Source organism: Ceratotherium simum, chromosome 36, assembly GCF_057802395.1.
Source record: "Ceratotherium simum simum isolate JZ-2026a chromosome 36, ASM5780239v1, whole genome shotgun sequence".
Classification (NCBI taxonomy): Eukaryota; Metazoa; Chordata; class Mammalia; order Perissodactyla; family Rhinocerotidae; genus Ceratotherium; species Ceratotherium simum.
In genome coordinates this window covers 30367495-30384697 of record NC_141935.1, presented here as the reverse complement: position 1 = coordinate 30384697, position 17203 = coordinate 30367495, and positions in this window count along the sequence as shown.

The following is a 17203-nucleotide window of genomic DNA, read 5'->3' as shown; positions in this document are numbered from 1 at the left end:
TGAGGCCCTCCTCCCACCAACCTCAGCCTGGAGGAGCTCTCGCCAGAGCAGCTTTCCTCCACAGTGCCAGTCTCCTCGCCAGGCAGAGGACTTGATCACAGAGGGAAATGTTGCAAAGGCATCCCAGGCTGGCCTACATCCTGTCCTGTCATGGCGGGGGAATACCAGGCTGGCCTGGTGGATAACCCCCAGAGAGAGCCGAGGCTGGAGGGCCTAGGAAGGGAAAACCTCCAGCGGGTTGTCCTGGGTTGCCAGGCGAAGATTGCAGGCGCGGCCTTCTCCACTCAGGCAGCACCAGGAGCATACGCCCCTTTGCAGTCCCCAGGAAATGGTCTGCCACCCACAGATAGTTGAGCCCTGGAGAGTTCCAGGTCACTTCCTTGAATTATTCCAGAGTCCTGCTTGAAGATGCCCTAGCAAAGATCCCCAGGGAATGCCTCTAAGTCGCTGGTTTCCTCAGAATCCCCTGGAGGGCTTGTTACAACACAGATTGCTGGGCCCCAACCCAGAGTTTCGTATGCAGTAGTTCTGGAGTGGAGCCCGAGAATGTGTGTATCTAACAAGTTCCAGGCGATGCCGCGGCTACTGGTCCAAGGACCACACTCAGAACAACTGCTCTAAGTGTCTGATGCCTTGGGGAGCTGGCAGCTGTGGGAACTTCCCTAGGCAGCTCCTGGACTCTAGGTTGAGTGCATCTACAGGTAATAAAAGGCGGAAAGGATGGGAAGAGATCCAAGAACAGGAGACAACACGATAGATACCACAGATTGAGGAATCCAACAGAACTTTTTGGGTCTGGTTCTGTCCTATACTGGCTGTCTGACCAATATCTCTGAACCTTCATATCCTTCATATCCTGTAAAAATGGGGACAATACCCATTTTATGCAACTGTTGAGAAGATTAAGTGAAGTCATGTGTGGGAAGCTCCTGCAGTGCCTGACTCAGGCATACAGCTGGTAGCCAGACTCAGGTATGTAGCAGGTTGCCAGGAAGTGATATTTCAAGCCCCTCCCTCAGTTTCCCACAATGTTCCCCATACAGTTTTATGACATTATTCAGAATATCCTGAGGCACTAGACACCGTATGTGGATTGACTCCTTCCTTATTTCTGAATCTCAACGTGAGGGAAAGCACTTACCTTCTTAATTTACACTGTTACATTCTCTAAACATGATTTTCCACTTTACTTGAAAAGTTTTATGTGATCAGCTCACCCACTAGACAGAGGGAATTAATCTCGTTTTCTCTAAAATTACCATACAAAGGGTGTGTTTTCCAGGAAAGTGCACTCATAACTTTTGCGATTGACATCAGCAGCTCACTCACCTGGTTGGGAGTTTTAGAGGTCCGTCCTTTCCAGTGAAAAAGTGACAGGAAGAGAAGTGGACAAAATCCATAAAATTCCAGCCTTAATACTCCACAATATCCCAAGCAGGCTGCCAGCACGCCCTCTAAAACAGAAAAGTGAGGGCTCAGTTGCCTGCCTCTGCTGAGCTCCCAGCTTGTGTCCACAGGATCTCCTGATGATCAACCAACTCCCTTCGTTTTTAAGAGTTGATTGTACAATTTATGGACTGTCTAGATGCTTTGCTTCTACTTTTTCTTTTCTTGGGAAACATTTCTTTTTTATCTCTTCAAAAAAACTAGTAAAGTATTTTGTGCACAGTGGGCTCAATAAATATTGCTGTCTGGCTGAACAATGTCTTCTGCCTGCCTTTTTGACATTTTTCTGTTCATAAGCTCCAGAGGAATCAGAAAAAACTAAAGGAAAGGACACTTAAAAGAAGCAGTGCTTGCTAGCCAACTCTGATAAATGTGCAGGGGAAGGGCTTACAAAAGTTAGGAAGGTGATGCTGGGAGCTCAGTAAGCATACTGAAGGATTTCCAAGACTCAACTATCCAGGCTCTTCCTTCCCACCGTCACCGGGGTGAGACTTGGTAATTTCATGTCCCCTGCCAGTTGTTTCACCTGATGGCCTTCCCATACTGGTCATCAACTAGTTTAGAAAACATTTTTCTCTAGAGCAAGGCCCTGAACAATGAGTCAATGCTCTGTGGAGGAAGCCGAAGTGGTCTAGTAGGGGAAACAGGGGAGCAGAAGTAGCCGGAAGACGTGGCTTGACTGTAAGCATCATAAGTCACAGCCTAACTTCTTCCAGTGTTTCCTTTCTCGGTGAATAGCACCATCATGCATCTAGTTGATCAAGCCAGAAATCCAGGAGTGATTCCTGGTACCTCCCTCTCCCCCAAACCCTCCCCATATTCAATCTAGCATCATGTCCTACCAATGCAATTTTACCACTTAACTATCTCTCACATCTGTCCATTTTCTGTTACTTCTGTACCACCCCCGTCCAAACTATTGTTTCTCATCTGGAAACTGTGGTAGTCTCCCATCTGGCTTGCCTGCAGCCATGCGTGTCCCCATCCAATCTCTCCTCCACATTGCAGCAGAGTGGACTTTCAACATGCGATCTGATCATGTTACATCTCTTCTCAGAATCATTCAATGACTTCCATTTGCTTTTCAGATGAAGACAAAACTTCACCTGGCCCTGGAAAGCCTAGTCTCTGCCTACCTCTCCAGTCTTACCATTCACACAGTGCCTGATATAAAGGAAACCCTCAATATTTGTTGAGTAATGAGTATGCCACATCTAGCTGTGATTAAATGAATAAATGAATGAATGAATGCATAAATAAGTACACCGCTCTCCCCTTAGGAATTTGCAAAATAATCTCTCTATCTACCAATGAAATCTTGAAGGGGTCTTCACCCCATGACAACAGACACAAGGCTCTAATTAAAAATTAAGTTCTGCTGTGGTCCAGTGCTCTGGATCTCAATTTGCGTCACTCGTCCCATACCTAACTCTTGGCTTCCTTTTCACAACCCATCCTGGCAACAATTCCATCATCTCATGCATTTATCTTGACACATAATCTTATTTCCCAGGACTTAGTAACTCAGCTGTCTTCAGAATATGCTTTAATTCTCTGTTATGGCTCCTGTGCCCCTCCAATGTTGCCTATCCCTTGGGGCTCTCCTTTCCTTCTTCTTACGTGGGTGGCTCCCATCTAGTCTGCCCTGGGATCACAGGAGAGACCCACACATAGCCAAGGCCCTGAATTTTTCAGATGTCAGGGCCACCAACCCCAGAGACGCTAGTTCAGTATCTCTTGGAAGGATCCCTCAATCTGTATTTTAATTAGCTCTCCAAATAATATTGTGCTGCTCTGGGCCACAGCGCCTACCCAGTATCTGCCTAGGAGTCCCTCTGCTGACTCCCTGCTCTCAGCTCTGTGTCTGCAGGCCAGGATGCCAACTTTCTCTATACCAGAGTCTAAAGGGATAGTCTAAGGAAATAGCCATCCCTCCGATACAGTACTTCTTGAAACATCAAAGTGTTATTGAACAAAGTTTCGTGGATAACATAGTCCAAATTTTAGTACAGGCCAGAATTTTAATAGAACAAGAAGACAATAGGACTCTTTCTTCAGACTTTATGTTCATTGTCACGAAATACATGATCAGTTTATACTTTAAAACTCCGGTTAGCACTCCCACGAAAGAATGTCTTATGCAGATCTCAGCATAGAGTCTGGCAGAGATAGGTGCTCAGTGAATATCTTTTGAATGAAGAAATGATTCAAATGTACTCTTCCCCACCCAAAACCACCCTCTCCATTCGTTGTGTTAATAGATTGCCTTTGGAATCAGAGCTGGCAGTTTACAGACAGATGTCCCCATGAGTATGTCCCCATTTTCTGTATTTGGAAATTGAGGTCCAAACACCAACCAACTGAATCCTATCTGACTGAAAGCGGAGTTACTAGTTGGGCTCAGTGTCTGGGCTTCTGTTGAGATGAAATATTAATCAGACCGTTGATTGAGTTGAAATGGTCTCTTTTTGTATATAATAGCTCTTAAAGTACACTTAAAATCTGATGACTTGCACATTTTACCCTCGATGCCCTACGAGTAAAATGTTGGAATAGCCTTGGTTGAAGTCAAATTAATGTTTCTTTCATATTTAGAAAGACAAATGATAACATAACCAAATATATGAGTGAATGAACTGAATGATAATATAACTGAAGATATGAACTGAACAAATGAATATATACTGAAAAATAGAAAAGTAGCATAGGGTGCTGACTCTCTCCCCTGCGTCTAATCCTGGATGGAGACACCACAGAAGAGAAGGAGAGGCTGAGGCTGGAGGACCGCAGAGCCGAGCTCAACAGCTAACATGGGAGGAGTGTGGTCTGGAGACAGAGAGGGCCAGAGCCACTGGATTCCTTCCTTCCTACTGTTCCCTTTCCCTCCCTTGCATTTGCCTGGGGAGATCACTTTGTGCAGCAATATGAGCCCAGCACCTAGGAAAGGTGGAGCTGGAAAGGTAACATGAGGGCAACATCAGTACCCACCAGAGTAGGAAACACGGTGGCGAGGCAGGTAGGCTGGCAGGAGTGTGAGCATCTTCTCCCTGTCACCCACCTACAACCACCTTTCCTGAGACAGAAGTGCTAGGAGATTCCCTGGAGGACAGGTGATGTCTAAAGTAGAAGAAACAGGGAGCAGTTGAACAAAGGTACAACACAAGGGCCTCTTCACCTTGAGGAGCAGCCCCAGCCTCAAAGCCTAGACTAGCCTGGGAAGCACAAGCAACTTTTCTCCCCTCCCCGAAGGGAGGCAAACACTGGTAGTCACCGCAGTTGAGAGTCCCAACAGAGGAAAAGATGCACTCATAGAGAAAAATAGCAAAATATCTGTTCCAGAGGAAGCAAAAGTAATGAGAAAGGACAATAATTTAAGATTAGCATAATTCGTAGCCCCAACACAAAGGAGGATATTGGATATCTGCAAGAGGAACCAGTGACTATGAAATAAAGCGATTGGAAATGTATACAGAAAAATGTAATTTCCAAGTAAAGGATTCAATGGATAGATTAAATATCAAAATGGATACAGCTGAAGAAAGATTTAATGAGCTGGAAGATGAGGTCAAGGAACTCTCAAAGAAAGCATCAGGAAAAGAAAGAATGAGAGAAAAATTAAGAGGTATGGAAAACAGAATTAAAACTGTCACTATCTGGGGTCTCTAAAGGAGAGGAGAAAATAAATAGGGAGGAAAATATTTGAAGAAATAATACCCCAGAATTAGAGAAAGATGGAATGTTTAGGTTGAAAGGTATCATCCAGTGCTGAACAAGATCAAAAAGGGTAACAAAAAATACAGACACGTCACAGTGACATTTAGGAACAGCAGAGCTAAAGAGAACAGTCTAAAAGCTTACAGAGGGAAAGAACAGATCACCTCAAAGGAACAAGAGCCAGTCTGATATCAGGATTCTTGATAGCAGCAAAAAAAATCTTCAAAGTATTGAAGATGAGGAACTTTGAATCCAAACATTTCTATTCAGCCAATCTTTTATTTAAATGGAAGGACAAAATGAAACCATTATGAAGCATACTGGATCTAAGGAAAATTCATGCCACAGATTTAAGCCTCTTTGCAAGACTTCTTGAAAGATACACTTTAAAAAGGGAAATTAATCCAGGAGGAAACAACAAGATGTTATGAAATAAAAACAAATGCAATACTGATATATGATGTAACATGGATGAACCTTGAAAACATTAAACTAAGTGAGAGAAGCTAGTCTAAAAGGCCACATATTATATGATTTCATTTGTGTGAAATGTCCAGAATAGGAAAAGCCACAGAGACAGAAAGTAGAATAGTGATTGCCCGGGGCTGAGTGGAGAGGTAAGAAGTGACTAATAATGGATATGCAGTTTCTTTTTTGGGGTGTTGAAAATATTCTGCAATTAGATAATGGTGATGGCTGCACAAGTTTGTGAATATACTAAACACCACTAAATCGTACACTTTAAAAATAATTTTTAAAGACACTAAAAAAGATATTAGGAAAGTCAGTTTCAAGAAAAATGATCTACACACCCCCATCCCCCTACCCCCACCAAAAATATCTGTAACATTTTAGACTTAAAACTCCAGACAATAGCAACATACCAGGAGGACGGCGTGGAGGAAGAAAAGACCAGAAAGTACACTAAGAGTTTTTTGTTATTCAGGGGGAAGGCATAAATATGCATAAGCTTTAAGCATTGATAGGGAAAAATAAACGTAAGTGGAAATCTAAATAAAGCTGGGAGTAACCACCAGGGAAATAGCAACATCCAGTGTAGTTGAGTTCATGCATTTACATATTGCAATACATATTGTTTTTTGACAAATTACTTTCTTATTTATTTTCTTTTTATATGTAGTAAATATATTTTATATATTTATATATAAATAAAAATATATTTATATATAAATAAAAATTTATTTTCTATTTGTCATATATAAACTGAAATATAGTATATTTATTTCCTATTTATATATGTACATAAAGTATATTTATAAATATATTTATAAATGTGTATATTTATAAATATATAAAGTATATTCATAAATATTTATATTTAAAGTGCATTGTATTGTGCACTTTTAAAATTATATTTGTAGATATGTTATATTTTCTATGAATTTTACATCAAGGTAGTAAATGGAGCATTACAAACTATTTTTTCATTTTAAAGAGCTTTGTGTTTGATGGGTTTGAGGGTCAACTTCTCTAAACCATCCTGGGGGATCACCTCACTGACTGATGTTTTTCTTATTTGTTTCTCTGTTTATTTTTTATTTGTTTCCCACACCATAATGCAGGCTCCATGAGGGCAAGGTCACCTCAGCCTGTGATCGCCCTTTCCCGAATGCCTAGACAGGCCAGATGGCAGGAGACCCTCGGAATCACATCTGTCCCTCCAAACTATAGCCTATGTGAGCAGAGCCCAAAGCGGCTTCTCTCATGGAGCCAGGCCAGTTCCTCTCCAGGCCCCCCCAAAACAAGGGTGAGGGGATTGAAAGTGCTTTAATTCAAAGTGCCCGGTGGCTAGAGTTCTTCCACCGACTATACCAGGAATGGGGCATCCCACCCCTAAAATTTCCCAGTGTAGAGGAAACCGCTTCAGGACCAGCTACAGGAGCATGGGCTCCACCAGCTTTGCACTTGGGATGTGATTCCCAGAGCAGCCTCTATTTTTTTTCTTCCCTCCCCAAAGCCCCAGTGCATGGTTGTATATCCTAGCTGTAGGTCATTCTAGTTCTATGTGAGCCACTGCCACAGCATGGCTCCTGACAGACGAGCAGTGTGGCTCCATGACCAGGAAGCAAACCTGGGCCACAGAAGCAGTGAGAGCACTGAACTTTAACCACTAGGCCATCAGGGCTGGCTCAGAGCCGCCTGTTTCTAGTAAGGGTTGTCCCTCTGCAGAGAAGGCACATAGAGCTTCCCCAGCCCCCACCTCATCCTATCCACAAAAATTCCCCCAACACCCTACCAAGAGGGTCAGAGCCTTGGAGACAAACCGATCAGCAGCAGAAGAGAGGGGACAGATAAACCACAGCCTCTGGGGGCTGCCAAGAGGCACTTTATCAGCAACCCAAGCCATATAGAAGATGGCCCTGGTCTACTATATGGTCACACATGACCATAACTCCTTCCTAGGGCTTGCTGAAGGGTTGAATGAGAAAATATTTCAAGTGCCTAATGGTGTCTGGTGCACTGTGGGCCGTCAATGAACAACTGATCCATGGATGAAGAACGAATGTGCCTAGTCCACGGTCTGACTTGTGGCTGTCATCCAGTTCAAGGTAGCTCTTAGGGGAGAGAGAAACAGAAGACTCAGGTTTGAAGGAGGAGGGCCAACAACAGCAAGGAACTTCTGAGGGTTCTCTATAATATCTATGAAAATAAATTTGTATAAAATAAATTCATTTTGGGAAATGTCTTCATTTGATAAAATGGTTCCTTGCTTGAGAAAACATTCACCATAGATTTTCTTTAAAAATTGAATCTTCGGGCCAGCCCAGTGGCATAGTGATTAAGTTCACGGTCTCTGCTTCAGCAGCCTGGAGTTCGCAGGTTCGGATCCCGGGTGTGGACCTACACACCGCTCATCAAGCCATGCTGTGGCAGGCGTCCCACATACAAAGTAGAAGAAGATGGGCACAGACGTTAGCCCAGTGCCAATCTTCCTCAGCAAAAAGTGGAAGATTGGCAACAGATGTTAGCTCATGGCCAATCTTCCTCACACACACACACACACACAAACCTAAATCTTTTTCAAAGTAGCATTCCACATATCACAAATTTATTTACACCCCACTTTCCTGAGCAAATCTGTTGCTTTGATTGAATCACATCTCTACTAATATTTAAAATATTTTAATAACACAAAAAATGGTGAATGAATGTTTACTACTTCACTGGGGAAAATGAAAAGAAATTAGCTTAATTACCATAGGAAGGGCTTAGTGTAGGCAGGAGGAAAAGCACATTGATATTAAGGGCAGCCATGAACACAAAGAAATCCCCAAGTAACTTCGTGATGTGAATACTTTCACATAAATCATTCAAGACACCAAGTAGCCCTCTGACGTCCGTGGACTATTTTGGAATCAAAAGAGTCAATTAGTGCAGATCCCTTGATATTTACAATTTCTATATTTTACAAATGAACTTCCAATCTGGTTATAGCAAATTTTTAGATCTGAAAGGAATCTGAGTGGTCATTTAATTGAATCCTAACATTTTCACAAGTGGAATCTGACCCCAGGAGGCTGAGCTGATTTGCCAAATGTTGCCTAGCCAGTTAACTGTGTGTTCAGGACTGGAACCTAATTCTCTCAAATACCATTTCAATGCTCTTTCTACCACATTCTATTATTACCACCTTTTTATTCTCTTCATTGCTGTGCTCTTAAGTCTTAATTCATTCCACTACATCCTCTATATTAAATCCAAATTGAAGCCCAAACACCTTTCCTTTTCAAGTTTTCTTGCTCAGTGTCAATGGTCCACCACTGCTCATTGCCTTTTTCATTTTACTTTGTTGAGACCATAATAGTACTGGGAAAGTGTTGTATCTCTTCCAATATTACACTGACAGAAAATATATTCGACATGTTTAATAACAATATTCATGGTATTTCATTATAGTAATGAGGTGTTGTAGGTGTAAATTATGACTTTTACCATTGAAACCATAATTTTTAGAAATGGGATAAGTAGTGTGGGAAAATATTCTCACCACTGGTGAAAAATCACGTTTTCACAGGGTTTGCAAACAGGGAAATATTTGTGGTTTTTGTCTCATATGTTTTTCTTTTTTTGGCAAAAGCAAAAGGCAGTTTTCTTTGCAATAAAAACGGCCTTTCGTTTTCGCCAATGCTTCACATCCATTTTTGCCAAGCAAAAAGCTGTTTTCCCAGGAGAAAACAGCTCAAGCTGAAATAAAAGTGAAGCACAATTTGTAAAATTTCCCTCTTTGAAAACAAAAATCACACCACTCAATGCAAATACCACCTAAGTGGCCTTGCATGGAGAAAGATAATAGGAGAGTCGTGGTTAAAACATACATATAAACAAGCTTTCTAGTAGATACAAAAATAAGTCCAAAGTCAGATGGGTGGAATTTTTTAAATCAGGCCCAGAATTAACACTAGGAGTCCAGTCTTCACCTCTGTGAAGTCTTCACCAAATGTGCCTCAAGAATAACTCTTCAAACACTGCTCGTTGAATCCATCTGTGCCATTTACTCTGGACAGCTTCTGTACTTCCAACAACATCTTACATCTAATTATTATACCATGATGCATTTTGATACTTAAAATTGTGCCAATTAGGAAGAACAGGCATTATCTCTATTTTATTTTAATTCACCAGACATTTAATGGAGAGGAAGGTGCGTTGCTCTAATGGCTGGCTCAGATAAGGACACTGAGGCTCACGAGTATTTCTTTGCCAGGGCAATTAAGTGCCAGGCCATGGACTAGAACCCAGGTGTTTTGACTCCTTCTCTGTGCCTTACCCTGGCATTCCTCATAACAAACTCTGATCAGAAGTTCCCAACATGGTCACGGAATTTGTTTTCACTTCTGTTCTATTTCGTTTTGCTTTGCATTTTCCTAAGTATGATTATATCTGTGCGTCCTTTGAAGTGTCATGGCATATTCTTCAGCAGGTCATCTCTGCTGTTACAAAGACAACCCCTATAGAAAATTCTAGTTTTGAAAAAATCGGAAGTTTCCAGTAGCCATGCCTGTTGCAAACAGATGAAGAGCAATTGTCACCTTTATAGAAGTGGGCCGTTTATTACATAGAAAAATAGAGAGATTGAAACCTTTTTTGATTAATAGCAATATCTAATGAGTTATTCTTTGAGACTTAGCCTCTGGGGAAATTTTTTTATTGACCATATTCAAACAAAAGCTGTAACCAGGTTGCAAAATGACCTTCAATTTCTCAATTTGTTTAAAATAGGATTTTTTATTCTAAAATTCCACATTTATCAGAATTATTATTTTATAATTCATTATTTCACAGTCAAGCAGCCACAAAAAGTGCAAGTAAATATTTTGCATAAATGCCAACCTAGATGTGGACATTCAGGTAAATCTTGTTGGTGTGCCACAGACACATCTTCACTTTCTCCTCTTTCTATCCCTGTCCTGGGCATCTTCTCTGAACAAGATCTCAAGTCATACCTCCGTTGAGAGCGTCAGACTCCTCTGATCTTCCCTCTTTCTCACTTTCTTCATCCATTCTAGTCCACACTACAAAATTTATCACTATGTTACAGAACTGTACCTTTAAAAATGGTAAATTTTTATGGTAAGTTTTATATGCATATTCACCACAACAAAAAATTAGGGAAAAAATATTGAGCTTATTTTAACCAAGGTCTTGTTTAAGCCTAAAGATCTTAAAAATAAAGCTTTTATGTAATTGTTCCCTTAAAAAAAATACCGTTTAATTGTCTATTTCTTGGATTGTTTCACATGTGTACATTATTGATTACATCTTCCTAACTAGATTGACTGTAAGCTTCCTGAAAGCTTGAACCATGTACAAACCTTTCTAAGTCCCTCTCAAGACTTATAGCAGTGCTGTGACACAAGAGATAATGAATCAATAATTATTGATTGATTAAGAAGAATTTATTTGGATACCCCTCATTTTGATGCTTCTCTTAAAGTTTTAAATAATTATTGGAAAGACAGCCACACAGAAAGTCACAACATCTCACATTATAGCATTTTATCTCAAAACTCTCAATTAATATTATTTAATAGCCTTATTCCTTATCCATAATTACCCTTCCTATTTGTCAGGAGGAGATGTCACAGAAGCGGAAATGGAACACACCGTCTGGTAGTAAACAGCAATTTGCAGTAACTAACTGTAGGGTGTGGTACCTTGGACAGCGCCTCTGCGAGTTGTGGGATTCAACACTCATTCGATGGACAGAGTGGTATATTTGATTAAGTGAGTCTTCAGAAAGCAAACAACTAAGAAAAGAGGAATGGGCAGGGATGGAAGCAGCATGACAGACAACAGAACAGCAATACTCAATTAGTGCATTAGTGCACTTCAGAAACCCCTAGGGCACCACTTGGAAGCCTTGGGCTTCCTGTCTCCTTGTATATCATGGGAGGCTGGGGGCTCCCCAGAGTCTACAACAGTCAGATGATGGCAGGACATCTGGAGCATGTCTGCCGACACTGAGTCGCCCTCCACCGACAAGGGGAGAGGGCCAGCTCCAGCCCTGTGGCTCTGACATGTGTACACGGCTTGCCCTCCAGCATGCACAGTGGAAGGACTGTCAGTCCAGCAAAGGCAGGATGGTGTCTGTCACCCTTCCCTCTCCAAAGTGAATGTTAAGAAGCTGACATTTATCAAAATGAGCAAACACCTGCTGCTAGTGAAGTGTGCCCTGCATAAGGGCACATAGAAGAGCATCTAGAGAGTTAGTGACTAGAACCAGAGGATCTTGGGACAGAGGGCCTCCAAACTCAAGCGTTCCCTCACACTATGCATGACATTTGATTACAACCAGCTGTACCCCTGCAGGAAGGAAATCCTATGTCCGTGATCTTACTTTGGGCAGGCAGAGGGAAGAGTATGCAGGTTCCTCCTTGAGATCTATCCCTGAGTCTCAGCCTTTCATTTCTTACTTCTCTTATACAGTAGTTCATTTATATTCCACTGGGCTTCTGCACATAAATTTCATCTCTGTGTGGGTGGAAGTAGCCCCAACTTACTTCCGTGCTGTTCACAGAGTTATTTTCATTATTGGTACATGATGTGCTATCTCTGTAACTCACTGTACTTGGAGAAACAAGTGTTGGACTCTGGAGGGGTAGAATCCAGTTTAATTGCCTTAACTCTCTGGTTGCCATCAGGGTAAACATTGCTCTCCAGCATCCCTCATCAAACACCTATATCACCAAACCTTTCATAATAAAACTGGTGTGGATTTCAGTGATGTAGAATTTGAATTGTGCTCAATGCCCTCCATTTCTTCACACAAACGCAAATTGGTAAACTCATTTGGTGTGTTCCATATTCCCTGCTGAGAAACTTACTCTGACACCATGCAAGACCTTAAACATAATTTCAACTGTCTACAGGTATGGATTTGGCCTGGTTTCAGGAGGCAGAGGTAACATTTATTGAGTGCCTTTCATGTGCTAGACATTTTCCCAAGTCTTGTTTCATTAATTCTGCTCACAATAGCTCTGGAAAGTGAGTATTACTAACCTCATCTTGTGGATGAGAAAACAGAGGCATAAAGAGGTCAAATAACTTCCAACGGCCATGCAGCTAGTAAGTGATGGAGCGAGGATTTAAATCGAGGACTGCCTCTTTCCAGGGTCCACTTCCTTTCCGCTCTGCTGTGCTGCCTTTCCTGGTGAGTGCAGGACCTGTGGGGCAAGTGCTGCCATCAGCATCATTTGGAGTGCAGCAAAGAGAAAGCCAAGTGGACCCTGTTCAGAAGTCACAAACGCTCTCTATTCTGCCCTTTGCACACTGTGGTGGTGCTCACACAAAGGAGCAGGCTCCTCTCCATCCAGCCCCTTCGGCAGGCAGCTGAGTACAGCTGGATCTCTACACATTCCTTCTAGCACGTTTCTCAGGCATCGTAAGGCACTGTTAGCCTTAAATTACTCCCTAATGTCTGGTTCCAGTTTTCCTGCTTCCAGAGATAAGAGGATGCACCTCAGAGGGCTGCAAAATCATCACTCCTCAAAACCAAGATCTCCAAGTAAAGAGCATGAGAGTTCTCAGTGTCCACAAGTTCTGGAGTCAACCTGTCCACATGCAGACGTGGCTCTGCCACCTACTAGCTGATCCATCTTGGGCAAATCGCTTCCCTCTTCTGTGTCTTGGTCTCCCCATCTGTAAAAATGGGAAGAGTAACAGTACGTATCTCACAGGATTGTCATGGGAATTTAATGGGTTGCTGTACGCACAGCACTTACGTGATACCTGACCCTCAGAAAGCCATGCAGGCAGATTTTCGCTGTGCACTTGTGGCAATGACCCTGGGAGAGACGCCCTCACTTCCCGTAAAATATGGCGTGGCTGATCACGTGTCCCTACGAGCACTTAGACCCACAAGGGCTTGGGGAATGCAGTCTGTGTTTTCCGTCTGATATACCCTTGAAGCAGGCCTGGGTCTTCCCTTTGTATCCATGGATTTAGTCCCCATTTCAAACTGCTGTTGCTTGGGAATGGCAAGGGGACAATGCTAGGTGCCTGGTGCTGGTAACGCTTTCTGATTGAGAATGGAACCTACTTCATATCCTTCCCACTGGCCTTTCTCTGGCATCTATCAGGACAATATTCCATTTTTTTCAGGCCATTTCATAGGCTGTGGATGTGCCGTGTCCTACAACTGTTTTAGAAGATCCAAAAGAATTATTGAAATGAACCCTCTTGACATCAAGGACCTTCCTGCCTGAATCCTTTTGTTAGTCCTCCAATTTCCTTTACGTCTACAAGAATCCAGCCTATTGATTTGCTGCCTTTCCGCTGGTGGTACCCTGGCGTCCGTGTATATATTCAGATGAGTTTGCTGAAGTTGGCAGCGTTTATTATATCCCGATAGCTTGATGTAGCTGTCGTTGAGTGTATTCTAAGACAATTCTTTTTAATGTCTCTTTCCTCCTCCATTTCTACAAGTAGGAATATTTGGAAAATGTGTAATGAAATGTTTGCATAAACTTGTCCAACATTTAAGAGATATTGGCTTTATGGGCCAAGTATTGTTCTAAGCAATGGAGAAAATGCAAAGAACAAAGCAGGAAAGTCCTTTGCTCTAGTGGAATATGCATTCTAGGGGAGGAACTAGCCAATAAACAGGCCACCAAACAAGCAGGGTAATTTGTGCTAAGTACAATGGACAAAGAGGAGGAAGAGTCAGAGGAGGAGGAAGAGGGTGTGGGGCAGGGAGCACAAGGTGATGGGATAGAGTAAGTCATAGAAAAGGTGGCAGCACTGGGGCTATTTGAGATCCAGTACGTGGGAAAGTCCCTTCTGAAGCAGTGACATTTAAATTGAGACCTAAAGGAGGAGACAGCAAGCCACTTTAAGAGTTAGGGGAAAAGCATTTCGGGTAGAAGGAACAGCAAGTACACAGTCCCAGAGGCCGGAAAGAGCATGATAATCAAGCCAGAGAAAGCATGCCAGTGTGGCTGAAGCTAGGAGGAGAGTGTACAGAGCAAGATTGGAGATGCAGAGGGCAACCAGGTCAGGCAGGACTTGCATTTGCTGATGACAACATGTCCAGCAAGTTAGCGACTTGTACTGGGAGCTGGGCTCCACACAGAGATCTCTCCTTGATCCGCCATACCGTTCCTGCAACTTGAACAACCACTTGCTACACCAAATTTTTCAACAGTGCTACAGTAAAGAAGAAAAACGCAGAGGGAGGAAGCAAGTTTTAGAGAAACTTTGCCAAATCTGGGTGGAAAGGGAAAAAAATAAATCTTTAGTTCGAGTGCTTATATTTTTAAAGCTGAGGTGGCTCATATTTGGTCTGTTACGAAGACAAAGATGGGTCAGTGAGCAGCAATGTAAGTTCCTTTGAGTAGCAGTTTTAATTGCTTTAAAGTGAATTATTGCTATCAGAAAGGGCAAAGTTTATCTCTTACAGATGCATTCAAAATCCCAGACATGATTCATCAATTGATATGTATAAATAACATAAATTTTTCCTGGTTCCTGGATCTGAACTTAAAATGAGATAAGGCTGGGGCAGCTAATTTTTCTATTATGTGCCAAAAAATCAGAATCCGGTGTTCAGAAGCAAACCGGAGAGTACACGGGGAGCATGAACCCCTCAGATAAACTAGGTATTAAATGACGCTTCACCTACTAACTGCTCTGTGTAATTTGTTAGTTTACACATTAAATGTTATCACCCCATTAAGAGAGTATCTATTTCTTCCAGAATGTGGTTCAAACTGTTATTTTAAATAGCTAATCAAACAGTATTTAGAAAATTAATGCCATTTATTTTTAGGGTCTTTCATTTTACTGTTTGCTTTAATCTGCTCTGCTCTTTGTGACATTAAAAATGAAAAGAATAAGAAAACCTTCGATAGCAGGACCACGTGAGAATGATCACTTCCCCCACCACAGTGAACAGAAGAAGAAGAGAAATCCCTTAATTTAGGAATAAGAACTTTCTCTCCGGCAGATTTAACTAAATATCTAAATGCTAATAAAGCATTTGTCAGTGGACTATTTAATTGCTTTGAAAGCAATATACTCCCCCATGTTCATTTTCCAGATGAGAAAGTTGAGAATCACAATGATTTAGGAAATAATCTCCAGGACAATGCACTTTACAATCTCCAGCCAAGAAGAAATCACCTCACCTTCTTCTCTTTCTTGTAAAACTAATGCTATTCATTGTCCTTCCACGTATTCAAAGCCAGGAAATAAAGAGCTCCCCGAATTTGGAGAATAAAATCACTGTTCTAACACTTCCTTTTAGATTGGGCTCCAAATTGCAAAATAAAGAATACAGCATACGTCTCTTCTCCGTATTTATATCTTCTGTATTTACATCAGAAGCGAATTTTAATTTAGGAAGCACAGCAACTTGTATTTTAAGAACAAATTAGCCTCATTAGCTAGAACAAGGTACTGCTCCTCCAGCCATCATTTGGAGATTTTTTTAAATTAGATTCATCTTTCCTTTGCCATCAGAAGCCAACTCTCAGATTAAACGGCAGCCTCCAGCACACGTAGAGATAACGCGGCAGATCAGTTGTTGCCTTTGGTCACTGCATTTGCAGATATCTTTAGTAATTGTCTCAGAAAGATGGAAAAGGTAAGCCATCTGCTACAAGCACTTACATGGGGAATATACCAAAACCAAATTTAAAAATGGCCACCTCTGGGTGGAACTCTGCACGGGAACAAGCATCCGGGGTGATGTCTGGAGTTCTGACAGATGAGTAGTTCCACTTAATTCTTCAGCGTTGAAGGGTCACGGCCAGGGTAAATCTAATGGCTTTGGAATGAAGAATATGATAACAATGTAGACTTTATTTTTCCAGCCTCATTCTCCCTTTACTCCCCTAAAAATATACTTTAATAATCTCATAGCTTTTATTCACAAGAAGTTTTCCTTCTTGTAAACTTCAGTCCTCTAAACTACAGTGTAAACGTTTATGCTAATTACACTTGAATAACTCTTTTTTTTTTTTTTTTTTAATTTTTTGTTTATTGCAGTAACATTGGTTTATAACATTGTAAAAATTTCAGGTGTACATCATTGTACTTCTATTTCTGCATAGATTACATCATGTTCACCACCAAAATACTAATTACAACCCATCACCACACACATGTACCCAATTATCCCTTTCACCCTCCTCCCTCCCCCCTTCCCCTCTGGTAACCACCAATCCAATCTCTGTCCCTATGTGTTTGTTTATTGTTGTTATTATCTACTACTTAATGAAGGAAATCATACGGTATTTGACCTTCTCCCTCTGACTTATTTCACTTTGCATCATGCCCTCAATGTCCATCCATGTTGTCACAAATGGCTGGATTTCATCGTTTCTTATGGCTTAGTAGTATTCCATTGTGTATATATACCACAGCTTCTTTATCCATTCGTCCCTTGATGGGCACTTAGGTTGCTTCCAAGTCTTGTGTTCATTGCAGCCTTATTCACGATAGCCAAGACTTGAATAACTCTTGACTCGTAGGTAAAAGATCAAGACACTACCCTGAATTTAAATGTTCCATTCTCGTTTCT